The sequence below is a fragment of the Narcine bancroftii genome, chromosome 2 (genome assembly GCF_036971445.1).
Source record: "Narcine bancroftii isolate sNarBan1 chromosome 2, sNarBan1.hap1, whole genome shotgun sequence".
NCBI lineage: Eukaryota > Metazoa > Chordata > Chondrichthyes > Torpediniformes > Narcinidae > Narcine > Narcine bancroftii.
This window is the reverse complement of record NC_091470.1, coordinates 344,323,788-344,344,454: the sequence shown is the minus strand read 5'-3', so window position 1 is coordinate 344,344,454 and position 20,667 is coordinate 344,323,788. Positions and strand designations below refer to the sequence as shown.

The window sequence follows — 20,667 nt, the reverse complement described above, 5'->3', positions numbered from 1 at the left end:
ACAAGCAGTCTGAATCTAGCTGTCCACTTACAATTATGACATTCTCTACTGGCCTGGCAAATTTAATGAGCCCCCGGACGCTCCTTCCCGTGGAACATGCTAGTTTTCAAATGGACAGATTGCAGGATCTCCACAATGACTTTTGTCACCCCAGAGTTACTCGGTTTTTCCAGTTATCAAATCTTGGAACCTACCACACTCCATTGAAGGATTGATGGGGTTGTATTGAAGCTGGCATTGACTTAATGGGCTGTAGAGCCTCCTTCTAAATTATAATCATTGTGGGTATGTGTGCATTGAGCTCCACTTCCAAATTTCAGATCTATTGTCTTAAATGAAATCAAATTTCAGAGGAGAACATATAACTAAAACATAACTTGATGAAGGGCTCAAGCCCAAAACGTTGGTTATATATCTTTATCTTTGCTATAAAATGGATACTGTTTGACCTGTTGAGTTTCTCCAGCATTGTGTTTTCACTTCAATCAAGGTGTCTGCAGATTGTTCTGTTTTACTATTGTGTATTTAGCAAGAGACCATATATTAATCTGCGCAGCAGTTCAAATCGGATCAATTACATTGTTTTATATTAAGATTGTGGAACTTCAAAAAATGCGACGTCATTGATATCAGTCTCAGCAAAAGCAGCTCCTGATAACGATTTGCACAAATAACAGTCAATCGAACCGAGTCTCCTGTCATCTTAAAACCCTGTTCAGTCAGCGGCAGGCTCTGCCACTCAACTTGTGTATGCGTAACATGATTTGATTTCATATACCTCAGGCTGATCTCCACAGAATATAGATGCAAGGTAGCAGTATTGACGGATCCTTTAAAAACAGAGTTTGCTTAGGTGTTGACTCTAAGAATTAGCATGATGTAATTTGAGATTTATTTTCGTCGTACATACATGACATCACATACTGCCCTAAGATTATTTTTCTGCAGACAAGGTAGAATTACCACTTATTGGTAGTGAAACGACAAAACTGTACACAGTGTATAAATGTGAACAAAGAACTATAAACAAATAACTAATGTAAACAAACCTACTGTGTGAAAACGAGAGGATTATAAAAAAATGCACAAGTAAGAGTCCTTAAATGAGTCCCTGATTGAGTTTGTTGTTGAGGAGTCTGATGGTGGAGGGGGAGCAGCTGTTCCTGAACCTCATAGTATGAGTCTTGTGGCACCTATAGAGCAGTGTGAACAGGGTGTGTGCTGGGTGGTGTGGATCTTTGATGGTTGCTGCTGCTCTCTGATGGCAGAATTCCCTGAAGATGTTCTTGATCATGGGGAAGGTTTTGCGTGTTATGTCCCGAGATGTGTCCACTACCTTTTGCAGGGCTTCATGCTCAGGGGTACTTGCGCTTCACCAACCAGGTCATAATGCAGCTGGTCAGCATATTTTCCATCATACATCTTTAGAAATTTGCCAAGGTTTCTGGTGTCATACCAAACCTCTGCAAACTTCTGAGGAAGTAGAGGCGCTGACATGCTTTTTTCATATTACCTTTTGTGTGTTCAGGAAAGATTCTTTAAGATAGAGACTCCCAAGAACTTAAATTTGCATCCACTTGCCACCTCTTATCCCCCAATGATCACTGCATTGTATTCCTCTGGCTTTCCCTTCCTAAAGTCAACTATTAGCTCCTTAGTTGTGGTGTCATTGAGTGCAAGGTTGTTGTTGGTGCACCATTCAGCCACATTTTCTTTTTCCCTCCTTTATGCTGTCTCATCACCTTTCTTTATGCATCCTTCCACAGCAGTATTGCTGTCAAATTTGTAGATGCCGTTATTGTCATACCGAGCTACACAGTTGTAGGTGTAAGGTGAGCCAAGCAGGGTGCTAAGAACACAACCTTGTGGTGATGGAGATTGTGGAGAAAATGTTCTTACCAATCCTCACTGATTGTGGTCCGGAGGTGACAAAATCCATGATCCAATTACACAGTGGGGTGTTGAGTCCCAGGCCTTGGTGTTTGTTGATCAGTTTTGAGGGGATGATGGTGTTAAATGCTGAACTGTAGTTGATAAAGAGCATTCTGAGGAATGCATCTTTATTGTCCAGGTGGCTGCCTTTTGCCTTCTCCTGGAAACTCATCCATTCCCCTGAAACTCTTGAGCTGAAGGCATCATGCCAGAATTGGGAATCCTAACCATTTCCAAAAAAAGACTAGGAACTTCTCTTGGGGTTTCTTTATTTTCCCAACAATTGCAGCAGCCAAGATAATGAGAAATTTACACTTCTCATCACAATGTAGCAGTAAATACTTGAGCAACATGCCATAATTAACCTCTACAGTTGCACTGACAGACAGCATCAAATTATATTTAACCTAATGGGTCAGACCTTTGCTCATGGTCAGGCAACTGTTCCATAGAGACCTGCTGGTGAGAAGTCATGTCAGAAGTCAGTGTGCATTTCATAGACCTGAGCCCTGCACACTGCAACATGGAAGTAGGCAGACCACTGGAGTCAAACTTTGATGCATACTCCTAAGTTCAGGGGCAGTTTGTAACTGATTGGACAACAGACTGGATACAACCTCTCTCTTAATATCAACGAAATGAAAGAGCTGGTCATTGACTTCAGGAGTGTGAAGGAAAGGAACACATGCATCAATGGAGAAGAGTTGAAGGTGTTAGAGGGCTGTAAACTCTTTGGAGTAAATATAACCAGTAATCTCTCCTGGACCAACTGCAATGATGATGCGATCAAGAATGTGCATCAATGCTTCAACTTCCTAAGAAGCATTAAAAAATTCAGCATGCCCTCAATTTCTCTTAGATACATTGTAGAAAGCATCTTGCTCTAGATGCATCACAAATTGGTTCAGAAAACGTTCTGCCTAAAATAGCAAGACATTGTAGAGAGTTGAAGATACAGTTCAGGTCATCACACAAAGCAAACACCCTACCATTGATTTCATCAATAATTCTTGTTGCCTCAGGGCCAACTGATTAAAAGACCCATCTCACCTCTTCTCCCATTCAACAGAAGATGCATAATTTTGAAAGCAGGCACTACCAGATTTCAGGACAGTTTATTTGCCCCAGTACTCCAGCCAAATGGCATGAGCATTATTTCTCTGCTTTCTGCTAATTTGCTCACCGTGCCTTTCCCCTCCCCCTTTTCCTGTCTTTCCAGGTTTTCCCCCCTTACCCACCCAGCCATCCCTCCTCCACCTCATTACTGCTGTCCCCTCCCTCCCCTCATCCACTTATCATATGCTTTTGCCACCACCCCTCCCCCTTCCCCCACCCTTTTCTTCAGATGCCTGCCAGCATTCTCTCATACCTTGATGAAGGGCTCAAACATCAAAAGATAGGTTATGTATTTCTACCTTTGCTACCAGCCCCCCCACATCTCCATCGGGCACACAAAACTCAAAACGGTCAACCAGTTTACCTATCTCGGCTGCACCATTTCATCAGATGCAAGGATCGACAATGAGATAGACAACAGACTCGCCAAGGCAAATAGCGCCTTTGGAAGACTACACAAAAGAGTCTGGAAAAACAACCAACTGAAAAACCTCACAAAGATAAGCGTATACAGAGCCGTTGTCATACCCACACTCCTGTTCAGCTCCGAATCATGGGTCCTCTACCGGCACCACCTACGGCTCCTAGAACGCTTCCACCAGCATTGTCTCCACTCCATCCTCAACATCCATTGGAGCGCTTTCATCCCTAGCGTCGAGGTGCTCGAGATGGCAGAGGTCGACAGCATCGAGTCCACGCTGCTGAAGATCCAGCTGCGCTGGATGGGTCACGTCTCCAGAATGGAGGACTATCGCCTTCCCAAGATCGTGTTATATGGCGAGCTCTCCACTGGCCACCGTGACAGAGGTGCACCAAAGAAAAGGTACAAGGACTGCCTAAAGAAATCTCTTGGTGCCTGCCACATTGACCACCGCCAGTGGGCTGATAACGTCTCAAACCGTGCATCTTGGCGCCTCACAGTTTGGCGGGCAGCAACCTCCTTTGAAGAAGACCGCGGAGCCCACCTCACTGACAAAAGGCAAAGGAGGAAAAACCCAACACCCAACCCCAACCAACCAATTTTCCCCTGCAACCGCTGCAATCGTGTCTGCCTGTCCCGCATCGGACTTGTCAGCCACAAACGAGCCTGCAGCTGACGTGGACTTTTTACCCCCTCCATAAATCTTCGTCCGCGAAGCCAAGCCAAAGAAAAGAAGACATGAAGTACTGTTTGACCTGCTGAACTTCTCCAGCATTTTGTGTTTTTTACATCAACCATGATGTCTACAGATTTTTGTGCTTTACTTCAGGGTCTGGTCACCTGGTTCCATACCTCCTGCTCCATTTATAAGGTGACCATGAAACCAAACTGGTAGGTGTGGATACAGGGTGAGAGAAAGGGGTAGGGTTGTGGTGTGGGGTGGGTGGTGGTGCTCGGACAGATCGAGCATAGTTCAGGCAAATATTTCTCCTTCTTTCTCAAAAATCGTCCTCATTACTTTATCCAGGAAACAGGTGGTCCAGAACTGGTAATGTAAATGAAGAGTAAGGTCGGGAAGGAAGGGTTGGAAATAAGAGACTTAGTATGACCACTTGGAAAGAGGGAAAATAGAGAATGGGTGCTCAGGAGTAACAAGGAATATTAATGAAACACAGACAGTGCATTGTCAAGATGATTCCACTAATGGGAGAAATTTTAACAGGGCATATAGTAACAAGATCATCATTAAAACTGAGATTCTTGAAAGCTTTTTCTCACAGAGGGTTGTGAATCCCTGGAATTCTCTACTCCATGGGTTCTGAAGGACAGATCATTGGAGTTATTTTAAGAGGAGGGAGTTAAAGTTTTGAAAGACTGGGGAACTGACTACTACAGAGAACTGACACAGAAGGGAAGATGAGGCCAGGGATAGATTACCCATGATCACGGTGTGTGTGTGTGTGTGTGTGTGTGTGTGTGTGTGGGTTGGTGTGTGTGGGTGTGGGTCTGTGTGTGTGTGTGTGTGTGTGTCTGTGTGTGTGTGTGTTTGTGTGTGGGTGTGGGTTGGTGTGTGTGGGTGGGGTCTGTGTGTGTGTGTGTGTCTGTGTCTGTGTGTGTGTGTGTGTGTGTGTGTGTGAGTGTGTGTGTGTGTTTGTGTGTGGGTGTGGGTTGGTGTGTGTGGGTGTGGGTGCGGGTCTGTGTGTGTGTGTGTGTGTGTGTGTGTGTTTGTGTGTGGGTGTGGGTTGGTGTGTGTGGGTGTGGGTCTGTGTGTGTGTCTCTGTGTGTGTGTGTGTGTGTGTGTGTGGCAGGATTAAGGGGTTGGAGGTTCTTTACACCTGTTCCTATTTTCTTTTGACCTCATGTGGAATGTAAAAGGTGGAGTTGGAGAATGAATATCAGGGAGACGAACAGAGAGAATAATTTATTTCACCCCACTGTAATGATCTGATAGTTCTCAATCTGATTTCCAGTGGTCAGAATGACATGAAATTAAATCTCTGGTTGTGCAGTCAGCCAATGACAGTAACCTTGGTTTCTAAAGATACACTAATCCATGATAAATAACTGATCTGGTATTATGAAGAGCATTGGTAAACTGCTGAGAGTTAACAAAATTAACTTTTTAAACTCAGAGGTGTAATTCAAATGTTCTGTAATCAGCTGAGATACGCTATATTGATTTTCTGCTTCTGCTTGTTTTTCACCTAAACATTTCTGATTTGTAGTTTATAGATTTAATGACACACTCTCAACTTGTAAAGAGCAGGGTGCCACAAAGGGAATGCCTTTAACATTGTGCACATGAAAAAAAAAACCAGTGAAATCCATCAAAACGGAATCTGAGATGTAATTTATTTCAGTCCTCCTCCATGGGCCAGGTACTGCCCAAGTTGTTGAAGGATGAGAGGAAGCCCACACAGTCATGGGGAGAAGGTTTAAACTCCTTACAGACCAGCGGCGATTTCAAACCCGGGTCATTGGTGCAGTATTAGCATGCTGCTAACTGCCAAGCTGGTCAAAGAGAGGGAATTAACTGTGCTGCAGGGGCAAGGTCTAATATATTAGTGAGCTTGAAAGTTGATCAATCCCAAGCAGCTCATGATCTACATCCCACTTTGAGGTGGCTTAAGAGACATAACGAATGCTCTGGTTATCAGCTTCCAGTTTCTATAGATTCTGGAAATGCTCCTACGAATTACAAGATAGAAAATATAACTCAGCTATTAAAGAAAGGAGGGAAAGAAAAAAAAATAGAAACTGTATATCTGTTACCCTAACATTTGTATTTGGAATAACTTTAAAATCTATAATTAAATACATAATAATAGAACACATTAAAAAGAATAATAGTGTTGAAGCAAGTCAACATGGATTTATCAAAGGAAAAACATGTTTAACTCATCGACTGAAGATTGAAAGGTTGAATTGATCACATGGCGCCTATGGAAGTGGTATATTTCAGATTTTTCAGAAGGCACATGGATCTTCATAATATACGAATGTGGGCAGTAATTTAGATATTGGGGAGAGAGCAAAGAATGGGAATAAACAGATATTTTTCTTAGATTATGATACACAAGGGATTGGATGGTTTGAATTATAGTGAGAGACCTGATAGGTTGGGACATTTCTCCATGGGGTATGGAAGGCAGAGCGGCCTGAGGGGCCAGAATTATATAATTCTGAGGGGCAGAGGTAAGGTAAGGCTTTGGCTCAGCAGGCCTTGGTGAGAAAAGAGGGATTGTTGGAGTTGAAGTAAGAAAGGGCCATCTTATTCGAGGATCCAAAAGGATTCAGCAGGTAGGCTCAGATAAGGCGAGGTTTTAGATATCTTATTTTTATTTCCTATGGTCATAAACAATGGGAATGGCAGCCAAAACAGGGGAATGTCATTCTTGCAGAATGTGGTTTGTTAGGGAAGCCAGCTATGTCCCTGATGATTTCATCTGCAAGAAGCACATCAAGCTGCAGCTCCTGCCAAGCCAAGTTAAAGAAATGGAGCTGGAATTGGATGAACTTTGGATCATTTGGGAGGCAGAAGGGCTGATAGACAGAAGTTACAGGGACACTATCACACCGAGGAAGCAGGAGGAGGGTAGATGGGTGACAGTCAGGGGAAAGAAAGAGAACAGACAGGCAGTGCAAGGCACCACTGTGGCCATTCCGCTCAATAACAAGTATACCATTTTGGATACTGTTGGGGTTGGAGTGGGCAGGAACAATCTATCAGTGACCAGGTCTCAGGCATGGAGCCTGGTCCTATGGCTCAGAAAGGAAGGGAGAAGGAGAGGTTAGCTGCAGTGATAGGGGATTCCATTACTAATGTGACAGATAGAAGTTCTGTGGAAGAGATCGAGTATCCCAGATGGGATACCAGGGTCCAAGATATCTCAGATCGAGTTCATGGCATTCTCTGGAGGGAGGGTGAGCAGCCAGATGTCATGGTCCATATAGCGACCAATGACATGGGTAGGAGATGTGAGGAGGTCCTGAACAGAGAGTTAAGGGTGTGAGGTGCAATGTTAAATGGCAGGGTCATGATCTCACAATTGCTACTCATGTCAGCAGCTAGTGAGGTTAGAAATAGGAAGATAATGCAGCTTAACACATTGGCTAAAGACATGGTGCAGGAAGGAAGGCTTCAGGTTTCTGAATAATTGAGCTCTCTTCCAGGGAAGGGGAAACTTGTTCCAATGGGATGGTTTGCATCTGGACTGGAGGGGAACTAATCTCCTTGCTGGAAGGTTTACTGGTGTTGCTCTGGAAGCTTCAAACTAGATTTGCAGGGGGGAGGGGGGAACCAGAGTGCTCGAGCAGAGAGAGGAGTGGAAAAGATTATGTGAAAAATGCATGCATTGTTAGAAGTCAATAGGTTGTATGTGCTGGAAATTATCTCAGGAGCATCTATTTGAATGCATGGAGTACTGTAGGAAAGGCAGACAATCTTAGAGGCACGTGGAATTATGACATTGTGGCCATTTAGTGAAACTTGGTTGCAGGAATAGCAGCTTCTATTGTTTTAGACACAATAGAAATGGGGGAAAATGAAAGGTACTCGAAGAATATAAAAAATGTTAGAAAAAACTCAAGAAAGAAATCAGGAAGACATGAGGTTGCATTGGCAGACAATGGGAAGGAAAATCCTAAGGGTTTCTATTGGTGTATTAAGAGCAAAAGATAATAATGGACAAAATTGGTCTCCATAAAGTTCAGAGTGGTTGGCTTTGTATGGAGCCAAAAGAGATAGGGGAGATCTTAACATGGATTAAGAGTGACAGGGGAAAAGTTTAGGGGGAATATGAAGGGGATCTTCTTCCCACAGAGAGTGGTGGGGTGTGGAATGAGCTGCCAGCTGAATTGATGAACGTGGGCTCAATTTTAACATTTAAGATGAATTCGGTTGGGTGCATGGATGGGAGTAGTATGGAGACCAATGGACTGGGTGCAAGTCAGTGGAACTAAGCAAAAAATATGATTTGGCATGGACAAAAAGGGCTGAATGGATGTCTTCCTGTGGTTCTAAATAGCCATTGTATTTTTTCCCAAGGTAGGAAATCTAAAAGTTGATTTAAGTGAAAGAGGAATGATTTAGAAAGGACACGAGGGGCAACATTTTCACACAGATACTGGGTGTTTCGAACGAGCTGCAGAGGCAGGGACAATTGTAACATTCAAAATGCATTTTGACAGATATTTGGATAGCGAAGGTTTTGAAAGATCAGGGCTGAATGTTGCCAAATGGGACTGGCTTGGTCAGCATAGACTCATTTGTGTTTTCAGGTTAGATATGTGAGGGGATACTGTACAGTTGAGGACTGTAGTCCCTCAAATTCAGAAGTACAAAAGGAGATCTCATTGAAATTCAATATTCTAAAAGAATTAGACAGGTAGTTAGGTTTCTTTCCCAAGCTGAAATGTTTGAGACCATGAAGCATAACTTTCGAATAAATACTCATCTGTTTAGGTCTGAAATTAGGACATTTTTTTTCACCTAGATGCTGATGAACATTTGGAATTCTGTGCACCCAGGGAACTTGAACACACAGTCATAAAGTTTATTCAAAATTTGCATTTTATGGTGGACCTTGAACATTACTAACACAAAGCGTCTTTCTTCTTATATATAGCTTGTTGACCAGGGCTTGTATGTCCTTTTACATGATATGAGAGTTGTCTCCTTCAGGAAATGGCAGAGATCCTATTCCTATTTTAAATGTCTGGAAGACCAAAAATCACGTTGAAAGCCTTTGGCTTAAACCTTTTCCAGCCTTTGATATGAAAATGCATATAATCAGTGAATGTATGAGGTAAGCTGAAGCATATTAATCACCTTGTAAAATTGCTTTCTTTGTAAATGTAATCAAGTTTCAAACAGAAAATTGTATTGAAATAGAAGGATTGCCAAAATTTTTTTTGATGAATAAAGTGGAAGGTAGGCTCTTTGGTTTACAGAATTATCTTGTATTACACTTGTTCAGGGGTCACATAAAAATGTATGGCTGTCTCCTGTAGACAAGATGGTTCGGGAATTAGAAACAGATTAGTCTGGGAAGCAGAATACCTTCATGATATTAAACTCATTTATACATTGTTTCACATTTCCGTCATTATATGAAACAATACTTCAGTGACATTGAAAATCCTCTTTAAACATACCAATACTGAGAATGTTAGCTCCATCAATATATACCCTGGATGAACATTGACCCTTAAAGGATTTATTATTTATCATCATAAAAACATGGGATGCTGGAGGAACTTAGCTGGTCTCGCAGTATCCATAGGAAGTAGGGATATATTATCGATGTTTCAGGCCTCACTCTTTCATCAAAGTTTGAATAAGAACAGAGAAAGGTGTCTATTTTGAAAGACTGGGGGGGGGGGAGGGAAGAAAGAATGGAAGGGGGGGAAGTACAGATGAACAGATAAAAGGTGTTAATTGGACAGGAGAGAGAAAGGGTGAGAATTGGGAAAAGGGAAGAGAGACAGACAGACAGAGCCAGAGGAAATAATGAGACATGGGGAAAGATGGGAGGGGTTGAACGAAGACCAGAGAATTTGATATTAATGCCATCCGGTTGGACGGTGCCCAGATGGAATATTCCTCCAATTTGTGGGAGGTCTCAGCCTGGCAGTGCATGAGACCATGGACACACATGTCAGCCAGGGAATGGAGTGGGGAATTAAAATGGGTGGCCACTGGGAGGTCCACGCTGTTGCAGCTCAACTAAGTGAGTTCCCAGTCTGTGCTCAGTCTCTCTGATGTAGAGGAGACCAAAATGGCAGCATTAGATGCAGATGACCCCTGCAGATTCACAAGTGAAGTATTATTTCACTTGAAAGGACTGTTTGGGTCATTGAATGGTGGTGAGGGAAGAGGTGTGGGCACAAGTGCAGCATTTCCTGTGGTCAAAGGGGTAGAAGCCAAGGGGGTGATTGCTGGTCCCTACAGAAGGTGGAGTGGGGTAATCTATGCTACAGGCATACATATGTAAGGCACCTCTTCCTCTGCTACATCATTTTGGTGCTGCCTCATGCACCCATAAGGAGCTTGTCGACTTTATTCACTTTGTGGCCAACTTTCACCCTGACCTCAAATTCACTTGCCTCTAGCAACACACTCCTTTTTAACTCTGTCTCTATTTTGGGAGATAAACTCTTGTCAGACATCTTTTACAAACCCTCCAACTCCCACAGCTACCTCAATTAGCCTCTTCACAACTAGTCGCCTTTAAGGATTCCATTTCTTTCACTTAATTTCTCCATCTTTGTCGCATCTGCTTCCTGGACGAGGTCTTCTATGCCAAATCATTAGAAATGTCCTCTTTCTTAAAACATCATGGCTTTCCCTCTACCTCCATCAACCTTGTCCTCACCCGCATATCCTCCATTACCTGTACATCTGCCCTGGCGCCCTTCATCCCAATGCACAACAAGGACAGGATTCCCCTTGTCCTCACCTACCATTCCACCAGCCTCCGCATCCAACATATCATCTTCTGCCATTTCTGCCATATTTTGACATAATCCCACCATGAGACATGTATTCCCTCTCCACATTCCACAGTGCTTGCTCTCTCCATGATTCTCGTCTATTCATTCCTTCCCACCAATTGCCCCCTGTGCACCTACCCCTGTGACTGCAGCAGATGCTTCATGCTCCCAAACCTCGTTCCTCATCACCATTCAGGGACACAACAGTCAATACAAGTGAAACAACACTTTGCTTGTGCAGGGATCATCTACTGCATCCAATGCTCCTGTTGTTGTCTCCTCTACATTGGAGAGACTGTACATAGACAGTGAAATCACATCTTTGAACATCTCAGTTCTGTCTACTGCAGTAGCATGGATATCCTAGTTGCCACTCATTTCAATTCTCTGCTCCTTTCCCTTGCAGCCCTGTGTGTCCATGGTCTCATACACTGCCAGACTGAGATCACTGGCAAATTGGAGGAACAGTACCTCATATTCCATCTGAGCACCCTCCAAATGGATGACATTAACATCGACCTCCAATTTCTGTTAGACACCCCCATCACTCCCCATGTGTCCATTCTTCTAGCTCTATCTATCTCTCCCCTCATTCTCTCTTCCTTTTCCCTCTGTCTCCTTTCACAGAAGCAAAATCAATCTCATCTTTCCTCTCTCCTTTCCTCATCGTATCTGCTTGTCTGTTCTCTTCCCCATCCCAATCTTTCTTTTTATCCCCAGCCTTTCAGAACAAATGCCTCTCTCTGTTCTTACTCATACCTTGAATTTTCATCTAAGCAATGTTGGCCTCCTGATTTAACGTAAAAACGCACAGAACTGCTGGAGGAGCTCAGCTGGTCTCGCAGCATCCATAGGAGGAAAAGATATATTACTGATGTTTTGGGTGAAACATCTGTGCTGTGATAACGGCTGAGTACCTCCAGCATTAGTGTCTGCAGACTTTTGCGTATCACTCTTATCATTTATTCTGAAAACTGGTTGATTCCACTGAAATATGCATGAAGGCACGCATCAGATGACGTATACAGCTCAGCAATAAACAGCTTAATTTTAGGGGAATAAAGAGATATCCTCATACTTGCGATCTTGTCAGCTGTAGCTCCATGATTACAGTGATGTTTAAAAATCAGATGTTTATGAGATCAAAGAATGAGGTTGATGATCGAGCAGCATTACAGTATCATTAAGGCACATGATTAATATGGGACAACAGTGTTTTTATTTGTTCAAGGATTGAGGGGTTTGCCGGCTGAGCCAGTATTTATTTGCCCATCCCTAATAGCCCTTGAAAAGGTGGTGGTGAGCTACCTTTGCGGTCTGCGCAGTCCTTGAGGTGGGGATATTCTTTCAATGCTGAGTTCGAGTATTTTCAAGAGTGACATGAAGTCATGGTGATATATGATGTCTGGGTTGGAGGGCCGCTTCCATGTGATTTTCACATGGCTTTTTGCTACCTTTATCCTTCTAGCTGGTTTCAGACATATTTGGAAGATTCTATTTAAGGAGCCATGCAGAGTTGCTGCGGTTCAATCTGTAGATGATATATATGGTTGCCACTGTGTGTCAATGGTAGTGTGAGCAGATGCTTGTGCATGAGTTGCTTATCGAGCTGACTGTTGTGTCCTGGTATAGTCTTAAGCTTCTTGTGTGTTGTTAACTGAACCACAAAACATTACAACAGAGAAAACAGGCCCTTCTAGTCTGTGCTGATCTATTATTCTGTCTAGTCCTGCTGACCTGCACCCAGTCCTTAGCCCTCCATACCCCTTCCCAACCATAAACCTGTCCAAATTCTCCTTAAATGGGAAAATTAAGCCCACAGTCACCATTTCATTCCATGCTCTCACCATACTCTGTGTGAAGAAGCTCCCAATAATGTTCTCCCTAAACTTTTTCCCTTTCACTGTCAACCATTTTCATCTAGTTTGCATCATACGTAATCACAATGGAAAGTACCTACTTCAATTTACTCTATCTATACACCTCATAATTTTTTATACTTCTGTCAAATTTCCCCTCATTCTTCTACACTCCAGGCAATAGAGTCCTAACATGTTTAACCTCTCCCTGACCAGAAGTCAAGATTAATAGGCTTTAATCACTATAAACTTACAGTCATATCTTACATGCTGTTGACTCGATTCCAAGGCAGTTCTGGGCAATACTGGTTTTATTAGGAATTCTGGAAGGAAACAAGTTACAGTATCAGGGATGGGCCAACCAGTACAATGTCTGCAATACAGTGTTCCACCACCCAGGTAGGCTTCCAACCAATGGAGGGCTATCCTCTCAATTCCTATTGATTGCATTTTCCTCTCATACCCAAACTGAGATTCTGTGAGCAGGATGTTACAAAGAAATGGCCTCTTGATAACATCATCAATTATCCCTACTGTCACTTGGTGATAATTAAGCATAGATTCATGATGGGGTTGGGGGTGGGGGTGTTGATGGATAGTCAGCCAAATTGGGTTTATCCTTCTTCTGGTGCACAGAACATGCCTGTGAAATTTTTCATATTGTTGGGTTGATGCCTGTGCTGTCCCTATATTGGAACACCTTGGTCAAAGGAGAGATCTAGGGCACATCTTGAGTATTACTGCTAGAACGTTGACTGGGCCCTTAGGCTTTGCGGCATCCAATGCCTTCAACTGTTTCTACACATCAAGTAGAGTGAATTGAATTGGCTGAAGACAGTTATTCATTATGATTAGGGCCAATGGAGGAGATGAGATAGATCACTCATTTGGCAGTTCTAGCTGAAGATTCCTGCAAATCCTTCAACTTACTCTTTTGCACTGAGATACTAGGCGCCTCCACATTGAGAATGGAGATACCTCCATTAAGTTGTTTAATTTTCAACTACAATTCAAGACTGCAGATGTTAGATCTGATCTATTGGTAGGGGAGTTGATTATCTCTGTCTATTGCATGGTGTTAATGTGGTTTGGCATGCATGTAGACCCATCTTATAGCTTCGCCAGGTTGATTGCTCATTTTGAGGTGCCTGGTGCTGTTCCTGGCAGGCACTCCCACACACTTCAATGAAACAGGAGCTGATCTCCTGGTTTGATGGTGATGGTAGAGCTGGGTATATTCTGGCCCATTAAGTGGTAAATTGTGACTGAGTACAATTCTGCCCCAGCTAATGGCCTGCAGTGCTTCATGAATGCACAGTCCCAAGCTGCTAGATCTGTTCTCAGACTGCCTCATTCAGCATACTGTCAGCCTCCCACCACACACTGTGAAGACAGGATTTCATTTCCACACAGACTGGAGATGAAATCCTGCCTTTTCCTGATAGTGTTGTGGACAGATGCTTCTGCAACAGGTAGATTATTGAATACAAGGTCAATAAGATGTTTCCCTTTTGTTGGTTCCCTCTTCACCTGCCACAGACTCATTTTTGCTACAATGTCACTTGGTGCTTGCTCAGCCCATTCAGTACCTGTGCTCCTGAGGCACTCTTGATGGTGGAGGTTGAAGTTCCTGACCTCGAGCATGTTCTATGTCCATGCCACTCTAAGTGCTTCATTCAAGAGGTGCCTTTCATTCATTCATCAGCCATGAGGGTCATAATCAGCAGAAGGTTTCTCTACCCAAATTTAGCCTGATGTCACAATGTTTTAAGGGATTTGGAGTCAATGCCGGGGACTCCCAGGGCAGTTCCCGCCCAGCTCCTTCCATGTCAATGTATCGATCCACAACATTTCCAGCAGCAATTCCCTCATCATTGCAAATCACCTTCAGAATTAAAATCAGAATTTATTGTCATGAACACATCATGTTTGGTTACAGTATCGTAGTGTAAATATTCATATTATGCACCATCTTACTCCAATAATATATTTAAAAAGTGCACGTAAGTCAGGCAGTGTCTTTGGTTCATTGATTATTCAGGAATCTGATGGCAGTGGGGAAGAAACTGTCCTTGTGCTACTGAGTGCTCATGTTTAGGCTCCTGTGCCTTTTTCCGATGGTAGCAGAGTGAAGAGGGCATTGTTTGGGTGGTGGGGGTGTTTGAGGATAGAGGCTGCTTTTTTTTTTAAGACACCTCCTCATTTAGATATCCTTAATGGAGTGAAGTCTTGTGCCTGTGATGTCACAGGCCAAGTTAACAACCCTAAAATTTGGTGCCTCCATACCAAATAATGATGCAATCAGCCAGAATGCACTTCATGTTACACATGTAGAAGTTTTTGAGAGGCTTCGGTGACATATCGAATCAACTCAAACACCCCATAAAGTATAGCCGCTGGTGATCCTTCTTCATGGTTGTATCAACATGGAGGCTCCAGGACAGATACTCTGAGATGTTGGCACACAGAAATTTGAAGTTCTTGACTCTCTCCACTACTGAGCCCTCGATGACGACTGGGTCATGTTCCCCTGACTTCCTCCTGAAGTCCGTAATCATCTCCTTGGTTTTGCTGATGTTGAGCACAAGGTTGTTGTTACGCCATTCAACGAGCTGATCTATCTCCCTCCTGTATGCTTCCTCATGGCCATTGGTGAGTCTGCTGACAAATGTGGTCTCATCGACAAACTTGTAGATAGCATTGAAATTGTGCCTGGCCACACCATCATGGGTGTATAATGAATAGAACAGTGGGCTAAGCACGCTTGGGGTGTTGATAATTAGTGAGGGGGAGACATTGTTTCCAATTCGTACTGACTTCAGATTAGAAAGTCAAAGATGCAGTTGCAGAGATGCAGTGCCAGTTGCACCATGACATTGCCTCTGTTAGCTCTGTCCTGTAGTGCAATAGGATATACCCATGCACAAGTATGGAGGGCTTTACTGGGTCGACTGAGCAGCTTTTGCATTGAAATTTTCTTGTGTTTTGGTGAATTCTGGATTGCCTGTCTGGTTTCGTTTCTTAGTGGCCTTCCAGCAGTTTATTACAACTGAATGGTTTGCTTGGCCACTTCAGAGAGAAATTAAGAGCAAACCACGTTGCTCTAGGTCATGAGTCAAGTGTAGGCCAGATCATGGAAACAGAAAGACTTCAATAAAAATGATCAAGTAGTTGAGGCCTTGGATGTTTCTGTGCAGGTGGTCTACAGCCTCCCAGTAACAGTGATGTGTACAGCATGCAAAGTATGTATTAAGGTTGCAGGAGGATTTTAGACGGGGAGAAACAAAGCAAATTAAATACTAAACAGAGCATTTCAAGAGTATATTTGGAACCATTTTTAAAGCGAATGGTGAAATTTGAGGCTGGAGGGGGGGTAAGGCTTAATTGATGCGAATGTGATAGATTAAGTTTGCCTTCATGTAATTGGATGTTTGATGGTCATTGCAACTCAATGGCCAAGAGTCCTCTTTCCATACTGGCTTCTATAATTTCACTGTAGATAAAAACTCCAAGGAAACTGTTAGAAACAACACCAGAAATTCTACGCAGCCTGCGTCTACATCACGAAAGCCTTTCATCCCATTAACTAGAAGGGAAAGCAAAACATTCTTCTCAAATTTAATGGCCACAGAAATTCACTTCCATCTTATATTTGCTCTAGTGTAGCACACAATCCGTACTACTAATCAATTAATGTTAAAACAAAAACAAGACCTGGTGAAGGTTGAGTCATTGTTCTAACACTTTTCTCTGCCCTTCCCATTGTTAACCTCCAACAAATCTAAATTTCTGAATTAAGGGAAACCTGTTCAGTTTTTAGTGAAAATACTCTAGAACAAATGTCGCCTGAATCCAATGGTCGAGCAGCAGTATGTGGACAGGGCTTACATTTGTGTACACTAAAGGCCAGCAAGCACATATACTCCGTGTCCCCGTTACTCATGGACCCAGTATGGAATATATATTATGAAAGGTTAAAAATGTCTAGAGTCCAAAGAGTTAATGGAATCCCCTGCTTATACTCTGCAGTAGCTTTCTCTGGACCTGAGCAGTTCAAATGATCTTGTAGTGAAATAACAAAACTGTGACTGAAAGGAGGGACTCCAAAGAAATGTGAGTGGGATGGGTTAGATGGAACAAGCAACTGGCCATAGATTCAGGGAAGACTAACACTCATCAGACTGAGCCTGGCTATTCCTTCTTGCAAGGTCTAAGCTAAATTTAAGCTGTTGGTGGACAAGAGAGAGTGGAAAACTGGAGCAACAAACAAAATGCTGGAGAAACTCAGCAGGTCAGTTGGCATTCATCGAATGCAAAAGGAAATTAATGTTTCAGTCCAACCCTTCAGTAGGAATCGCAAGAAATGGGAAGACCCCCAAACAGCAAAGGGGGGAGGAGGAGGAGCACAGGTTAGTCTTGTGATTGAGTAATTTGGATTGGTAAATTAAGTAAGAGAGTTGAAGGATTATTTGAATGACATTTTGCTTTAAAAGACTGAAGTACCAACAGTGATAAAGGTGTGTTAGACTTTAGTTGAATTCTTTTGTCTGCCTTATCAGTGGATACCCTTTGGATCAAAAAAGAGTCAACAATGCACAGTAATCCTTGCCTTAATCAATTCCTGTGGCAATGCATTTCACACTTGAATAAAACTCTTTGGTGTATAGATTGCACCTCATTTATCTCATTATTGTCATGGTGACATTTTAAAATTAATTTTTCTTTTTCATTGAACTTGCAATTAAAATAAAATAGTCAGTTTTCCAATTCATACACTAGATTTTAAACAAAAGAAATCCCTTTCTTATGGGTCTTCTTGCTCTCTCTTTCCCCCTGTGTGGACAGTCCCAATAAATCAAATCTTGGCACATGATGATTGTTTTCTTTTTTACGTTTCGCTCGGATTCACTTTGAGTCGAACGAAAAGGAAAACCCAGTACCATAAATATTCGCATATAATGCAAAAAAAATTCCCACCTTTTCCCCTCAAAAATAGGGGGGGGGTTGGGGTCACATTATACATGAGAGTAAAATTTTATTTTATTTTTTCTGCAGGCGGGCAGTCGAGCGGTCGTCAGCAGCGCGACTCAGGAGGTCAGGCGGGTGGGCGGAGAGACGCGAGCGCGACTCAGGAGGTCAGGCGGGCAGGCAAGCGGAGAGACGTGAGTGTGACTCAGGAGGTCAGGCGGGCAGGCAAGCGGAGAGACGTGAGTGTGACTCAGGAGGTCAGGCAGGCAGGCAAGCGGGTGTAGAGTGCGTCGAAAGAACCAAAGACTTGTTGATCCAAACCAAGGCTTTTATTAACTAAAAGACTGGAGCATATCGCAAGTTGGTTGACCAGTCCAGAATGACCTGGTCTGGCTAGGAGCAATCCTTTAAGACCTGCCAGTAGGTGTGGCTACACTCTCTCAGCCAATCACAGTTATCCTACTCTACAATCTGTACATATACACATTGGTGATAGAATCTGTACTATTACAGCGGGTGAGCGGAGAAACACCAACACGACTCAGGCGGGTGAGGGGGGGGGGTCACATTATACACTTGGGTAAAATTTTTCCCCCTTTTCTCCCTCAAAAATGGGGGTGGTCACATTATACATGGAACACATTAGACACGAATATTTATGGTAACTTGTAAAATGGTGCTCATCCTCTGGTAGCAGCTCTATCTGCTGAAGTTCTATTTGTTTGCTAATAAGTACACCAAATCTTATTTTTATTACTTTGATCAATTATGTTTACATTTTTAGGAAAACATGCCTTTGAATGTCCATTGTTTTCTGTTCACTGCACTCATCAATGGGTTTCTATTCAGTTTGTACATATGTAGAGTGGCTCCTTCAAAAAGTTTAAGATGCTTCATAATTCTCACAAAGTGGGCAATGATATCAGAGTGCAAATGAACCTGTTAGGTGATCAAGCAATTAATTGCCTGATTATCCATAAAACCACCTTTTGCCAATACCATTATCCATATAAGTAAGCTTAATGTGAAGACAGTAGCTTGCTCCATATCCATCAGGAGATCCACAGAAGCATTGAACACAGAAACAGTTCAATAAGCCCATCTAGTTGACAAGCTATTTTTCGGCCCCATCCCACTGACCTTCACCATGACCATTGCCCTCCATACTCTTCCCATCCATGTACCTACACAATCTTCTCTTAAATGTCAAAATCCAACCTACATTAACTACTTCAGCCTGCAGCATGTTTCACACTCTCGCCATTGCCTGAGTGAAGAGGTCTGTTGAATGCTCACTTTAAGCATTTCACTTTGCACCCTTACTTTATGTCCTCCTGTTCTTTTCTCACCTAACCTCAGTGGAAAAAGACTACTTGCATTTACCCTATCTATATCCTGTGATAGTACAGATTCTATCACCAATGTGTATATGTACAGATTGTAGTGTAGGATCCCTCTGGGATCAGCTGAAGACTGCCATACTGAAATCCACTGAAGAGGTACTGGGCTTCTCCTCCAGGAAAAACAAGGACTGGTTCGACGAAAACAACCAGGAAATCCAGGAGCTGCTGGCAAAGAAGCGAGCTGCCCACCAGGCTCACCTTGCAAAGCCGTCCTGGCCAGAGAAGAAATGAGCCTTCCGTCACGCATGCAGCCATCTTCAGCGCAAACTCCTGGAGATCCAAAATGAGTGGTGAACTAGCCTCGCCAAACGAACCCAGCTCAGTGCGGACATTGGGGTTTTTATGAGGCTCTAAAGGCTGTGTACGGCCCCTCACCCAAGTCCAAAGTCCTCCTCAGCGACAAGATCTCCATCCTCAACTGATGGTCAGAACACTTCCAATCTCTTTTCAGTGCCAACCACTCAGTCCAAGAATCCGCCCTGCTCCAGCTCGCTCAACAGCCCTTAAGGCTAGAGCTGGATGAAGTCCTCACCTGGGAAGAGACATATAAGGCAATTGAACAACTGAAAAGTGGCAAAGCAGCGGGTATGGATGGAATCCCCCCAGAGGACTGGAAGGCTGGCGGCAAAACATTGCATGCTAAACTGCATGAGTTTTTCAAGCTCTGCTGGGACCAAGGAAAGCTGCCTCAGGACCTTCGTGATGCCATAATCATCACCCTGTACAAAAACAAAGGCGAGAAATCAGACTGCTCAAACTACAGGGGAATCACGCTGCTCTCCACTGCAAGCAAAATCTTCGCTAGGATTCTCCTAAATAGAATAATACCTAGTGTCGCCGAAAATGTCCTCCCAGAATCACAGTGTGGCTTTTGCGCAAACAGAGACATGGTCTTTGCCCTCAGACAGCTCCAAGAAAAGTGCAGAGAACAAAACAAAGGACTCTACATCACCTTTGTTGACCTCACCAAAGCCTTTGACACCGTGAGTAGGAAAGGGCTTTGACAAATACTAGAGCGCCTCGGACGTCCCCCAAAATTCCTCAACATGGTTATCCAACTGCACGAAAACCAACAAGGTCGGGTCAGATACAGCAATGAGCTATCTGAACCTTTCTCCATTAACAATGGCGTGAAGCAAGGCTGCATTCTCGCACCAACCCTCTTTTCAATCTCCTTCAGCATGATGCTGAAACAAGCCATGAAAGACCTCAACAATGAAGACGCTGTTTACATCCGATACCGCACGGATGGCAGTCTCTTCAATCTGAGGCGCCTGCAAGCTCACACCAAGACACAAGAGCAACTTGTCTGTGAATTACTCTTTGCAGATGATGCCGCTTTAGATGCCCATTCAGATCCAGCTCTTAAGTGCTTGACATACTGTTTTGCGGAAACTGCCAAAATGTTTGGCCTGGAAGTCAGCTTGAAGAAAACTGAGGTCCTCCATCAGCCAGCTCCCCACCATGACTACCA

The 20,667-nt window shown here is 43.3% G+C and overlaps 2 long non-coding RNA genes across 4 annotated transcripts in view; one reads left to right on the top strand and one right to left on the bottom strand.

Annotated features, from left to right (window-relative positions):
- LOC138752803 (uncharacterized) overlaps nucleotides 1–20,667 on the top strand; it is a 125,838-nt gene that overhangs the window by 10,992 nt on the left and 94,179 nt on the right. The gene's annotated exons all lie outside the window — the stretch shown is intronic.
- LOC138752804 (uncharacterized) overlaps nucleotides 1–20,667 on the bottom strand; it is a 62,341-nt gene that overhangs the window by 40,101 nt on the left and 1,573 nt on the right. The window contains exons 2-3 of one of the 2 annotated variants that reach the window (XR_011350953.1): nucleotides 13,077–13,145; nucleotides 5,868–6,157 (exon numbers count right to left, since the gene is read on the bottom strand). This is a non-coding gene — a long non-coding RNA (uncharacterized lncRNA). Of the gene's footprint in view, nucleotides 1–5,867; nucleotides 6,158–13,076; nucleotides 13,146–20,667 lie in introns of those variants that run through there. The other variant, XR_011350955.1, reaches the window with a different exon arrangement.